At 37.7% G+C, this 14,718-nt stretch overlaps 1 pseudogene; it reads right to left on the reverse strand.

Moving 5' to 3' along the window:
- The window catches only part of LOC122925882, a 2,558,103-nt pseudogene that overhangs the window by 2,177,620 nt on the left and 365,765 nt on the right, over positions 1–14,718 (reverse strand).

Consider the following 14,718-nt stretch of genomic DNA (forward strand, 5'->3'; position numbering starts at 1 on the left):
AACAAGGGATATGTGTTCAGACAGCCTATAGCACAACGTATATACCCTCCAAGCCAGATCATGACACTTGACTTCCTTCATGAGCTACACGCTGCCGACTTCGCAAGTAGGAAGGTAGGCTGATAGGGTGAACTGGAACTGTTACAGACAAATGTATATGCTGGTTCCTAAGTGCACCCTCCCACAAAAACTCCTTTATGTTTAGAAGTATGAAATATAAGGGGTATATCCTGTTATGGTCCTAAGAGTATTTTTCTGCACTAAACTCACAGGGCTGTGGACCCCTTGGACACTGCTATTAAGGACATAACAACAGAAGTATTTTTCCCTATTGGGGCTCAATAAAGGGACGAGAGTCAGTCTGCACGTGTAATCTGTACTGCAGTCTAATGCTCGACGAGTTTCCCTTCCGACTATTGTAGTTAATTCATCAGGAGCATTGATCCGAATGTATGGCCAGCACTCTGTACTGCGACCCTGATGGTGGGTACGCAATAATTTCGCCAAACACACTTGGATCTACTGACTAAAGACACTGCATGCCTCTGATATCGTGCGTGCAGCAAACAAACGAGCCTCCCGGCACTGTAGTGGCCGCAACACGCGCGAAGTGTCCGCTGATTAAATGGAGATCTCTCCTCCCCTTTCCTTGCCAAGCCTCTGACAGGCATCCAATGGGTGTACGATTACTAGACCGGCCACGCCTACTGCTGTCGTCATCTCTAACTATTGGCAGGCAGCCCATCCACGCACAGCCATTCTCATCGGTACCGCCCCCTCCTGTCTTCATTCGTCGATATGGCAATCGGGAATGTGCAATCGTGACGTATGAGTGTGAGTCACCATCTAGACGGGAACATAAAATCAATAGGATATCTTCAGGTTCAGGTAACCCCAGTGTCAGAAGCATCAGAACTTGTTGAAACTTGAACTACCATAAGTAGTTGCCAGAAAGTGAGCAGAACTGTCAGTCACCGACATTTCTGCTAGAGACATGATGGATTCAATTGTATTCAACCCCATAGGAGTCCCTATATATGCCAGAATTGTCAACCACTGACACCGCTGTCAAGGACGTAAGGGATACAATTGGGTCCCGTCTCATAAATAGTCTCCATATATGACAGATAAAGAGAGATCACAGTAAGGGAGAATGATCGGGGGGAACATCATATCTATTCAAATATCACATACACTAGCCAAAAGGGGCCGCTATTCGTTCGATAAAACATGCGAATGAAATAGCATCATTCAGGCCCTTTGGTTTGACAGTGTTCAGTGTGAAGATCCACTGTGCCTCCTTTCTAAGGAGGAGTGTATCAATATCTCCTCCCCTGGGATGTGGTCTTACATGTTCAATCCCCTGAAATTTAAAACAGTCTGATGTCCTGGGGTGATTAGTTGCCACATGTTGTGCAATAGGGGTATCACCAAGGCTTATGATCTTCAATAGGAGCTCCCCTATGCGTCTCCTAAATTCGCGCTTCGATTTCCCTACATATTGTGATCCACAAATGCAGGTTGCGAGGTATACCACCCCTACTGTCTTACAATTAATAAAAGATTTGATGTTATATTTATGCCCTGTGGTGAGCTGGTAAAGTGTGCACCCTTCAGAATGACTTTGCAGGCTATGCAATTTCCACATTTATGTGACTATTTCAACCAGAGAGTCTATGGGTGTAGTTTTCTAGAGTGAGCATCAAGCAATGTGACTAATTCATTAACTTGTTTGTTGTAATTGCATAAAATTTCCTTAATTACCTGCAATAAATTATTTGAAAGGATTACTTTAGAGCACCTTCTCAGGAAAACAGGCATTCAACCCATTTATGGTGACAATAGTGGACTGAATCTAATAAGTAATACTCCATATGAAGATACATGGATTTCATAAATCCACAAAATAATACAGGACCATGGCCCTAGGACTTCTCCTGCGTATTCAAGTTTCTTTTCCAACCATTTCTCTTTTTTAAATATTGCCTAGCAGCTCTTCTCACATATATATATATATATATATATTTATATTCAAATTGCATTGTAACATTTGTAACATACATCCCTTATTTCAACTACCAAGAGCATAAGACTATAAAATCAAGATTTTCACCTGGATTTCATCAACAGCTGCTAATACATGACTATTCCCATCCTTGTAGGGTAAAAAGACAAAGCACACATCCTTCCAATCTGCTTTCATTTTGTTCAGGGCTTTTTCTAGGGCATACTGTTTGCTGGCTTGCAAGCTGATCTGATTGAGATCGTCAAGGTATTTTTCAAGGCCTAGCTGCAGAATTTCAAGAAGAGAGGTACCTTTGTGTGGAGCGATGTTAAACCCAATCTAGAGATAAAAATATACCACTTAGTACAGTACGTATCATATAGCAGAACCACACACATTGCAAGACCCAGAAGAAAAATACATTCACTTAAAACAATTCTTACATATATAGAAAATAAAATAAATACAGTAGTTTGCAAAATAGGACAATATATCATATATAACAAATTATCAGAAATGTTTAAAGCCTCAATACATCTAAAGTAAAAGTGGAAAAACTGGAAACAAATCATATTTTTTTTTCCCTAACATGGATCATCATACAAATTATGATAATCATAACATTGTGTGCATCCCCAAGGGGTATAAAAAACAATACACCAAGAGAAAGCTATGCAGTTTGTCAATGGATCCAAAATGAAATCCACACACCACCCTATTAGTGCCATTATAGAGGTTGTATTCACCGGTAAGGCATAAGGAACGGTACTATGAAATCATTTTACAAGGCTTCTTCTATTGTATATTGCACCTGATACAAATATTTTACAATGTCAAACATTTCAAGATGATAAGTTTAAGCTCTGCTGCACTAATGGGGGCTAGGCAAAGAAAACTAAAATAAAAAATAGCTTGCTAGCAGAGAAAAAGGTCATATTTAGTGAAGATAAATTAATTATCACAAACGCATTTCAGCACATGAATTGTGTTAGCCTTATAAATGTATATTAAAGGTGTTGTCCCGCTTACTTTAACAGGTCCTCAAATATTCTAAATGCGTTAAAATAATAGATAATCACCACACTCAACACTTAATTGCCAATTCCAGCTTGACTTTATAGGCAACACTTGTATGCAGCCCTTGACTGCTGCAACCAATCATTGACCTCTGTGGTACACAGAATGAGACCACAGATATCAATGATTGACTTCTGCATTTACGTGGGGCATATGGCTACCACACCACTTCAGGCGTGTAAGCACAGACTGTATGTGAGGACTGGAGCTGGTGAGTACAGTGGTGAGTACAATTGTTTTATTATTTCAAGACATTTATGGGTTTTAAGGACCTCTTGAAATAAGTTGGACAACCACTTTAAAACTTACTTTTATGAAAATGTACTACAAATAAATAAAAGGCAATATAGTGCCATATACTTTATGCTTGTATAAGGAGAATAAACCAAAAGACTAAATCCTTAAATCCAATTTAGCAAGCCTCATGAAAGCAGAACAACATTACACCGAAAATGATATAAAAGTGTAGAGATGAGCGTTTCACTTGCAGCTGGGACTTTCAAGAGCATTTATTCCAGTTTTACATGTGAAATGATGCAACAAGCAGCACTTAAATGAAACTAGTTAATCTAGTCTTTGAAAAATAGGCCCATAGACTTGAGTTGTAGGAGCATTTATGAACTGCAGATAGTAATTACTGAAAGATAAAATAGGATGTCACTGTGCTGTTAGTTTGCCAAATTTATATATATTTTCTGTTGCCTCTCATTATGTCATTTTCATCTATGATGGACACCATTTCACAACAGCAGGACAGTGTTTTTTTCTAAAGTAGGGGGTGATTTTAATATGAAATTCTCCTTTGGGGCCAGGATTCTATAACAGTGATGTATTGCCAGTGGTAGAAGTTGCAGTGCTGATAAATAATTCACACATTCTGTCATCAGGAAGGAACTGAATTGTATATTACATTAAACTAAGGTCTGAGATAAACTAGCTTGTTTTACAAGCCTAAGACATAGAGAACTATCAACTGGATATGTTGGCTGAAATAATTCTGAAGTATAAATAACATTTGCTGCATTGTTTTTTTTTCATTCAAAGTGTAATTAGAGTAGGTAGGCACTAAAAAAACATGCTTGATCTATGCCCCCACTCCAGAAGTGGATTATCACATATAACAAAGAGCAGTGAATTCTTGATATTTGAAATAAACCACTCTACATTTAATATGGGATTTTGTGTTAGACTGCACATGTTATTCAAATCTATTGCACTGAAAATCAAATATGGCATTAAGAGACTTGGGACTTGATAACATCTTTACAGCATCTTGTTACCTTCTACATATGTTGCCTTTCATGATAGCCAGGTAGCAGCAAGCAGTTCTAATATAGCACCACTAAGAATACACCATAGGTAATAGTGCCAGATCAGAAGTTGGCACTTCTCGCTTCCATCAATTCAAAGACTTAAAGGATAACTTTAGATGAATTTTTTTTTTAAATTAGGTTATAACAAAGCTTTTGCTTATAACTCAACAGAACATAAGGTTGACTACTAGACAGTCTACAGATTGTAGAGCTAACTTCCTTAGAAAGAATGAAAAGCTGGATAAGCCCCAGGCTACAGTGATATTCCAACCATAATTTTCCAAGCAGAGGGTTTGAAAATAAGCACTGATTTACTGCCATGGGGCATATTTCATTTATTTTTGAACTTTTATACTTGGCCTCACATATCTCAGTCACCCAGTGACCTAAAGAGACAAAGTACTGTATTTCCTTTAATCATAATCTGTGAGAAATGTTGATGCCACTAGCATCCTTGTGTTCAACTCCTTAAAAGGAATCTGTCAGTAGTTTTTTTTGTTTCCTAACCAAGGGCAACATAAACTAGTGACAGGTCTCCTTAGCAAAATGCTGGGTCACTTTGTTTAATTAACCCAGTCATTTTGGTAAAATCCTTTTCTAAACAGCTTGAGTTTATGCTGAATGAGTGCCCATAAAACTGGTGACAGATGCCTTTTAAAGGTGTTATTTTATCTTTCTATATCTTTTATACCAAGGTATATGGATATCATAGACAATGGACTCCTTCTCAAGGCTACAATCTTTGAGCTAGGCCAATAACAATGAGCTGCCATTGAACAACTAGTCCACATACAGTATATAATACATGGTTGGCCATCTCTCTCGGAGATAGCAACTGTTCTATCTTAAAGTGACCCTGGAGGTACTGAAGAGGCTTAGGGTTGTATGGAGACATAATTGCTAGTCAATGCTTCATGGACAAAGTATGCAAATGAACTCAAATCAGACAATCCAAAGACAACTATCTATAGACAGAACTGTTTCAGATTTCTTCCCTTTCATCAATACAGAGAAGGGCACTGGTTGGCTGGATGAAACTGAAGTAATAAAAGTCATAAAGTGACATTTACTCAATTACCTATGTATGGGTGGACAATTTGCTAAATATGTAACACTTATTTGTAAAAATGGAATAACATTTAACACCTACTACTAAATCATGCTGAAACATCATATGTTAACACATAGCAATATGATATAGAAGTTTTGCCAGCAGTAAATTGAAAATGTTGTGTGGGAACACTATCGTCTGAAAAAGGTTACCTTTTTATATAGGGTATCTGTAGAAGTTGAAAATTGCTCTATTGCTTAGTTTAGAATAAAAACTTGAGCAGGAAAGTGCATATGTATTTTTGTAAAGGTGCTAGCAACATCAAAAATGGGAAGCTAGAGTATAGGTGGCCAAGTAATCTCTCTAACATTTTCTTTTCTTCTTGTTTTGCAAATTGAACAAAAGTGCAGGGAACTCAACTTCTTTACAGATGGCTACCTCAGATGGTTGGAAGCAATAAACCCTCCAACCATATTGCAATTTGCCATAATCCACATTGTAAGTACAATTGCAATGTTCATGACCAGTTTTAGATATTTGACTCCTTAGTTATGAATAAACTGAGCAAATAGTAAGTACTGTGTTTGCAGTGGAGTGTTAACTGTCGTTCAAATCAAAATTTGTGTGACAACAATATTTTTTTCAATAAGAAATCTAACAATATCTGGGCTAAAGAGAAATTTCTTTAGAATATTTGCGGGGGAGTGCAGGACAGGGGTTTATCAAACCTTGTTTAAAGAAAAACCAGCCTAGTTGCCTATAGCAAGCAATCATATTTCACCTTTGATTTTCCAAAGGAAGTCTGAAAAATGAAAGCTGGGTGCTATGATAAATCCCCCTCAATTGGCTTCCATATTATATCAGAATTAAATTTGGAAATCATTAGAAAAGATTCCATAAAGGGGAGAAAGGTAAATGTAGTAAACTTGAAAATTGATCCCCATGAGGGGGCTTTCCAGGAGTAATCTTATCTGGGGCATTTGTAGGATATGCCATAAATGTCTGAAAGGGGCAGCTCCCACACCTGGGACTTACTTATTCCTCTAGAACAGGGACCTGAAGTGAAGGGAGAACAAGCTACACATGCATGGCCATTCTCTATTGACCACACTGGCTTGGCTATTTTCTGCAGTCCCATAATGGTGAATGGAGGAGTGGCTGCACTTCTGTGGTTTGCTCTCTATTCTCTGCTGGAACTTCCAAATAATCTGGATGGGGGGGGGGGTGAGGGGAAGGAGGAAGAAAGAAAAGATTTAAGGAAGGAATTATGGAAGGAAGGAAGCAATGACTACTGCTGAATACTCTTTCTCGTTTTCTTTTCAATAGTGCTGAATTCATAGTATTGGATGGCTAAATGATTATAGAAGGATAATAAAAGAAGAGGATGTCTATATCTGTAATAGATAATTGTGCAATATCAAGAAGGAGAAATACGATAGTCAGATTTTTATTTAAATATGTAGGGGTTTGTGTATGTGTGTGTGTTTGTGTGTGTGGTGCACATGTATATGTGACACCATACACTCTATTAAAGTGCCTTATTTGATCTGCCCATCTGTTCAGTGGAATTAAATTTAGAAATCATATGTAATATAGAAATTTCTTTCAGAATATCAGAAAACACTGACACATCTGAGCTTTCATTAAAAAGCTTAAAGATAGGACATGAATAACAATCTGCCATCACTAATTAGTATTTTCAGTTTAGCATATTCACGTTCAGACATATTGCTGTATGCACATGGTAATTTAGGTAAACAGATAGCATCCACAGCTGCATCAATTAACATTGCTAATCAAAACTGAATTCAGGTAATTAGGCCCATTTATGCAAAAAGTCTGTAATTTGGGGGCGAAGATGGAATCTTTGGTACTATTCATAAAAGAATGCCTATTTTCTTCAACCAGACATCGAGAGAGGAATAAAGAAGAAATGCATGTATGAGTAATGCATGGGAACGAAATTGACAAATTGAGGCTGAGTATTTAATTACCCTATATTACTGGGAACTTGCCTGTTTTTGCCATAAATGTTTTCACTCGTAATTAGAAATGATTTACATTTATGTAGCTTGAACAGTATTATCAGGACTAATCTGCATATGAGCATTGCCCATACCTTGTAACAGCTAGCCATAGAAGATCACTTAATTTCAATTTACTGCAGTACGCCAATGCCAAGTACACATTCCTAGACCTAAATTCACAGCAAATCCAGTGATGAATGCTAGACCATGAAAGATATATCATAACTTAAAATATTATTATTATATCAAGGTGATTACTTCATAAGAATTATGATAATGGATTGTACTTGGTTATTTACAATGGAAATAAAAAATTTAAACTGCCACAGTAATAAACTGACAAGTTGTTCTATCACCTTTTCACTCATGAGATTCCAGTGTCTTGCTTTGATCCCCGGAGTACACAAAGCCGTTACAAGAGGCATGTTGATCTTAAACTTCTCAAGCTTGGTCATTATGGTGGTAGCTACTTTAAGAGGTCCATGTAAGTCCGGATGATAAAATGCTTTTGTCAACTTGTAACTAGCCTTCCATAAATTCTGCACCTGAAGATAAACATATTTTTTTTTCAGAAAAGCAGTTATTGATTTTTTTCAGAGTTCTGTAGGACTCATTTATCATATTGCCATGTGCAGGGTAATTCATGTCATATTAGACCAATACAATTTAAATTTATATTGATTTCACAGCAAAACATTAAACAAGTATTTTTTGGGAATGGACAGCTCCCTTTCAGATGACTATTCCAAGAGGAGCTTCTTTCAACAATAGTACAAGGTTAACTGTATCATAAAATCTAATCTATAATTTTGGCCCTGCATGAACATAAGGGTTAATAGCCAAATCAGCCAATTGCATTTCTGTAACTGGAAAGAGTAGTAGGAATTATCACTCACCTCCTCTTCCACCTCTTCTGCATTGACCTGTAGCAGTGGACCATTCATCCATTTGTCGTAGCAAGTGCTGAAGTGCAAGGCTGTGGTCCACAGTTTCTCATAGGGCTCCTTTAATTTACAGATATCTGCTATTTGATTATAAGTGCCTATTTGCTCATTTCCAAGAAGCTCCTCCTCCTTGTTAATACGAGCCCTCTGAAAGAAAGAAACCGGAAATCTTATCATTTTCACAGGGTGGGTGGTATGGTAAAATATGTGTCATCTCCTAAAGTGATATCTATGGTTATGGAACAGAATGGCAGTGATGTGATTGGTCTGTGGGAACCAGATGTTGAATGCTATGGTACTTTTAAATGGAACTTCCCCCATTGCAGCCTTTTTGAAGGATACAGAAGGAATCTGCTTAAACACCAGTTATCTAATGCACTGATTGATTCCTTTACTGGTAAATCTGGTTCTATGCAAGAACAATCCCAAAATTAGTTGCTACTGAGTTTCCATCAGCAAACTATAGACTGCCATTTCAGTAGCTAAGATAGAGCATGGGGTAGGTTGCTTATGGTAACATAATACATTTTTCTATATTTGCTTACTATTCCAGCTATATTATGGAGTTGTTATTCAAGCTATTACCTAATAGGGACTGAATAGTAAGACTTAAGATGGCAAATCTTCCAAAAGGGCTGGAAATCTCTCACAAAAATATGGTTGCTATGGAAGAGTGAAGAGGAGATATTCACTCCAACTCTATATTTATAACAAATGCACACGTGCACTTTATCAGGCGATCATTACACATTCATTCATTAGCATATACTCCTAGTCAACTGCAACTGTGCCATGCTTATAGGAAAATAGACAAAGCAGGCAATAAACACATTGGACAAAGCCTTCTCTCAGCTCACAAGCTTTTGGATATTTGACATATCAGCTAGACCATAAGAAAAGGAGAAATTGAGGACTATGTGACCTGGTTAAGTTTAGTTATTGGAGAAAACGAGCATGTGTGTAATAACAATCTGCCATGTGTCAGCGTTACAGTAATAGAAAAAACTTACAGGGACTTGGCACTGCCTAACAAACGCCTCTTAACATGTCCTTGGACCAAACGGTAGAAATGCATGCATGGTTCATACAATAAAATATGACCAATAAATATAGGTCACATGTCTGGCTTGGATGCAAAATATTGTATTTGTAGCACTTTATTGTGGGTAGAGGCAAATTCAGGTTATCTATAAGGTGCTACAGAGCTTCTCTACAAAGTATATGCTGTATGAGCATGCATAGGTAGTAGGTAGACAGCCAAATAATGGGGAGAGACTAAGTTATAGCAAGTGAGTCATGGGAACTCTACATTTTGTCTATCACAACACCGTATCTCTAGTTAGTCTGCATGTCATACAGTATTTCAAGTCTAAATGCAGCATTGTCTTTCATTCAACGTGTTTTAGAATGGTTACAAGCCCGAGAGAGATCCCTTGGATAATGACATATAGTGTATAGCATGATGACTAATATTGCTCCGATAGCACTGCACAATGATGAGACAAATAGAGATAAGGACACTGCACCTAAAATCAGTCAGTACTTGGCATTCTACCAGCATTATAAGCAGTAGAAATTAGCTTTAGACAAGGCACAAGGCAGCAGCATAAATCAGCTTTAAATAAGAAATAAGGCAGCGGATATCATTTTACAATGACATATTAATCTGTATTATACAATTTAGTGCATTCAACATGCAAAATGTCCTATTATCTATACTTAAAAAAGCAAGCAGTCACGCACACAGTGTATGGTTTCTAGCACAGACAGAAAATGCAGCTATACTCTATGTCATAGCAGGTAAAAGGCAGAACCTACCTCCTCCATAAACTCGTGTATTCTCCTGTTGATGGTGCTGAGTTTCTGTACATAAGTGCTGGCCTCGCTCATCCTCTCTTTCTTCTGAAAGTCTTTCACCTCAATGACCACATCAGCCAAGCGCTTTGTGAAATCCTTCTGCCACTGAGCAAGCCTTGCCAGAGCCCCATCATGCTCCCTCTGCAATCGTGTCACACTGACAAAGTGATTGCAAAGCACATAAGAAAAGGAAGGGGGGGGGGGGGTGGAGGAGAAATGGAAGCTTCTTTTTATGCACTCTACTGGTATGCTACTTTTACTGTGCTCATGTTTAAATTGGACAGAATAATTTAGAAGCGGCTTTTAATTTCAGAGAGGTTAATCACCCTAATAAAGGTCAATTAAATTTAATCTTCACTAAAACTGCAAGAGCTTCCATCACCTGCAGGACATGTATTATTACCCATTTCACATGCAAAAAAGAAAGACATAGGCAGTCCCTTCCCTATGCATTGCTAATGTCCCATCTCTATCCGCCATTAACATTTCATTAAAATTATATATTCTGCTGAATTTAAGAGGTCATCTCAATAATTCCAAGAAGAAAATCCTGTTTAAAATATACTGTACATCAGCTGTGACACTGGCTTAACTGGCCTCTAATCCTCTTTCTCTTTTCATTACCCAGCTAACATATAACAATAGGCTAAATCCCAATTATATTAAACATTACTGGATTTAGGTTAAAACAACAGTCACATTTTCCCATAGACTAATCTTCTGTGTAAGCCATGGTGACATCATCAATCCACTTCTTATTTATATTCAGCCTAGGACACTCTTATTACATTCTAGGTGACAGTAAGTATATGAAAAAAAATCCATTTGTCTGGTATCCATTACCTGCCACTAATGATGGGAATGATTCTCTGAGGCCAAGAAAACGTGTTTCCGTTTAGAATAATGTCCTTCTTTGATAAGGATGCATAGTCCATTAGGAAAAGCAGGTTCTCTGCAGCTACTGACAGTTTATCCTAAGAATTGAAAGAAATGGACCAGCATTTGCATCAAATCCACCAGCAAAGAGGACAGAGGTGAGGCGTCTCATTACATGTCTGCCAACATGCTAAATGCTCAACAAACAGTAAAAGCGTCATTAGAAAAAAAAAGCATAAAGTATTACACACATCAACATTTCCCACCTTAATTCTACCACCTGGTTAAGATTATGATCTTTAGAATAGATGAAATATCATGTGAAGAGGGACTAGTAATAAAACAACTATAAAATAATATGGGAAAATACACCAGCTTTAGTCTCCGCGCAACAAAGTGCTGCCACTGCACCAGATAAGAAATTAGAAAATGCACAAGATAAATGTCCACCTTATACCTTGCCATAATGGGCTTGATAACCTCCAAAACACCGGGATCACCTCCATAAAGAACCCTATTTATAATCTAAATTGACTTATCAACTGGTAAGCTGGAAATGTGACAATATATAAATAATGTGAGCGTTTATCCTTCAAGTTCCTACAAGTAGTATTGCTGTTAATGTATGCTACGAGGCATCTCTCAGTCACTGTCACCAGTGACGCTCATTAACCATGTGTCATTGTGGCATTTTCACAACATCATCTGCAGGATAGATGCCTGGCTGAGCACAGAGCAAAATAACCAAACTGACAACGTAGAGTGGCACAAATTATGTTTACTGCCAAAAGTAAATGGTAGAAGGCATTTGAGGGGCTTTATACAAGGTCAATTAATGTTTTATGTCAAAGCCTATAACTGGTAGGACATAGACTGTTATCACAATGTAAAGCTTCACCTAGAAAATGTGCAGTAGAATACTTCCAAGAAACGTCTCCAAAAGCTTTTTTTAACCATTCTCAAAAATACATGTCTATATAGTGGACAGAAGAGGAAATGTCATCTCAGATGGTGGAAAATGAAGGGGTGAAGAACCTACCTCAATCTTCAGACGCTCTACAGTCCTTAGTGTGTGAATGTAATCTTGAAGCTCAACAAGGGCAGCCGTTGACACATTTTTGTGACAATGCTATCATACTGCTGGCAAATGTTTCGGTTAAACTTCTCAGATGTTGAAGTAACTTTGTTAATTATGATATTAGTCAGCTGGCGGGTGCGATCAATCATCCACTACAGGAAAAAAATGTCAAAATGATATCGAATCATCGATACATTTTGTTCTTTTCTCATACGTGTCACAGATTCTATCCCCCTGACCCTCTACACAGCCATCTACTGTCAAATTCAGATTCATCCAGCTCCCAGCTCTTCTTTATCCCTGTGTTAGATCTGAGACTCTTGGCTATCAGGACGACAAGCGTCGCCAGCTGTCTCGGAGCAAGGAGGCAATCAGGTGAATAGTACTTATTATCTTTCATTGCTTTCTGAGGAGTGACAAGATTGATTTGGGACCAAGAGCACATCCCTATATCACAAGCAATTACCAAGGCCTTAGGTTTCCTCCTTTGCACATATGTAAACCTGCGGAGTCTGCATCCCCCCATAATATAAATAAGAGGTTACACAAATGCATCTATACATTATATATACAGGAGAGCTGTGTTTAAAAATAACCTTGACATTCCAGGGACAAAAAAAATCAGCAATTTAATCTCACTGGCACTTAAGGCATCTTTTTCCAGTACATTAGTTTTAATTAGGCCCAGAGAAGCCATTAGTGGGTGTCGAAGTCTTCTCTAGGTGTATGGGAAGTGACATTCTTTTAAAACAGCTTTTTTACACGTTAAAATGATTTAACAATGTCATTATAACAGTAAATTCAAGTGTTTACAATGGCAGGAATAGACTAGGCAGTCATTATATTATTTTGGGTTATGTTTAATAATAACTGAGCACTGGAGCCCTGTCTGCCATCTAGACTCCCATATACACTAATTGCAATATACCTTTCACTCTATGTTCTACCTGGCATGCCAGCATAAGGCAAAACTCATGGGTAACTAGTGATTCAGTTTCCAGCTTACAGGTACAAGTGACATTTTAATAGGAATTCTGAAATTGAAAATGGTAAATAAAATGCCATTGAAAAGCTGAATGGTTTCTGCGACATAAAACCCATAAACGTAGGTGATAAAAGGGATCTCAGAGACCAGTGACTCATTATCTAGGAAAGCCTTTACCTTGATCTACTTTTCTATTGTTTAGTGCCATAGGGGCATCTCAGGCTCCATCTCCTGCTGGAGCACAGATTACCATCAATTATTACTTTGTAGCCGTCATGAGTGTGCTCTGTATTAGTAGATGGCATTACACATCAAAGCTGCCTCCAGATACCTTGCATTTACTAAAGCACTTTTAAAAGTGATGCACATATTCTATTATTATACGTGTACTATTACTAACTTCAAGGGTATTTGTGCAACTGAAATATATTCATTTTAAATTTTTTTTTTTTTACTATCTATTGTAATTTATAGTTTGTCTTTCTACTAGAAGCAATTTGTAAGTCTACCTTTATATGTAAAGGATAGACTGTAGGGGTATAAACTCCTTACCATTGATTTGCTAGTCAGCAAAATAATTTCAGACATTTAAGGGGCCAACTGTTTTCAACAAAACTTATCCATACACCCTAGAAGGATATATGGATATAAAAGTTTGGTTTACACTTGAAGCACCCTGTATTAAACTGAGAAAAGCCATGGCTATTGCCCCATTGATAACAATTTGCAGGTTGACACCCTGAGATTAGTTCATTATTGAGGGACATGTTCATTCCAAACGAGTTGTCCACTCTGCGAGAACCCTTCCAAAACATGTTAGCTCTTTGGTGCACATAGTTTGACGATTTCAATCATCTTTGCATCAGTAATTTAAGCAAGACACATGCACTTCAGAGCTAAAAACCACCAAAACTCACTCCTTAATTTAAATTGATTTTTCCTTATTTCTGACATTTATCACCTACAGTAGACCCCTATGATCACCAGAACGGGTGTTTCCTTCAGCCGCATAGACATTGCATGTCCACCACTTCTTTTAAACTCATCTTAGCCATGCAGTGAGGAGGAAATGGGGAAGCTTACCTATCCCAAGCAGGGCATTACACTCAATTATATTCATGATAGGTAATAAATGTCTTGTTGCTGGGGTGCTCTGCTGCTGGGACCTCTATGATAACTCAAATAGGAACCCTAAGCCCCCTTTCCACCTCACTCCATGGTTGGAGGATTCATTGACTGTCTAACGATCCAATGAAATCTTAATTTCATGTGACCAGTGGAAGTCCAAGCAATAAGCTTTTGTAGGTACAGGAAAATAATATTTTTGGGTCAACCCCTTTAATGTGGATACTGGTCATCTTAACATTTTCACTACTGGGGAATCAGTTAAAATATTTCTCCACACCTTGTGGGAACATCTACTCTTACCAGTCAAATAATAATAGGGTGGAAAAAATAAAACATTTGCTTACTAGCTCTCTGGTTATATTTTGTTGACTGATTTG

This window comes from Bufo gargarizans, chromosome 2, assembly GCF_014858855.1.
Source record: "Bufo gargarizans isolate SCDJY-AF-19 chromosome 2, ASM1485885v1, whole genome shotgun sequence".
In the NCBI taxonomy this organism is placed as follows: domain Eukaryota; kingdom Metazoa; phylum Chordata; class Amphibia; order Anura; family Bufonidae; genus Bufo; species Bufo gargarizans.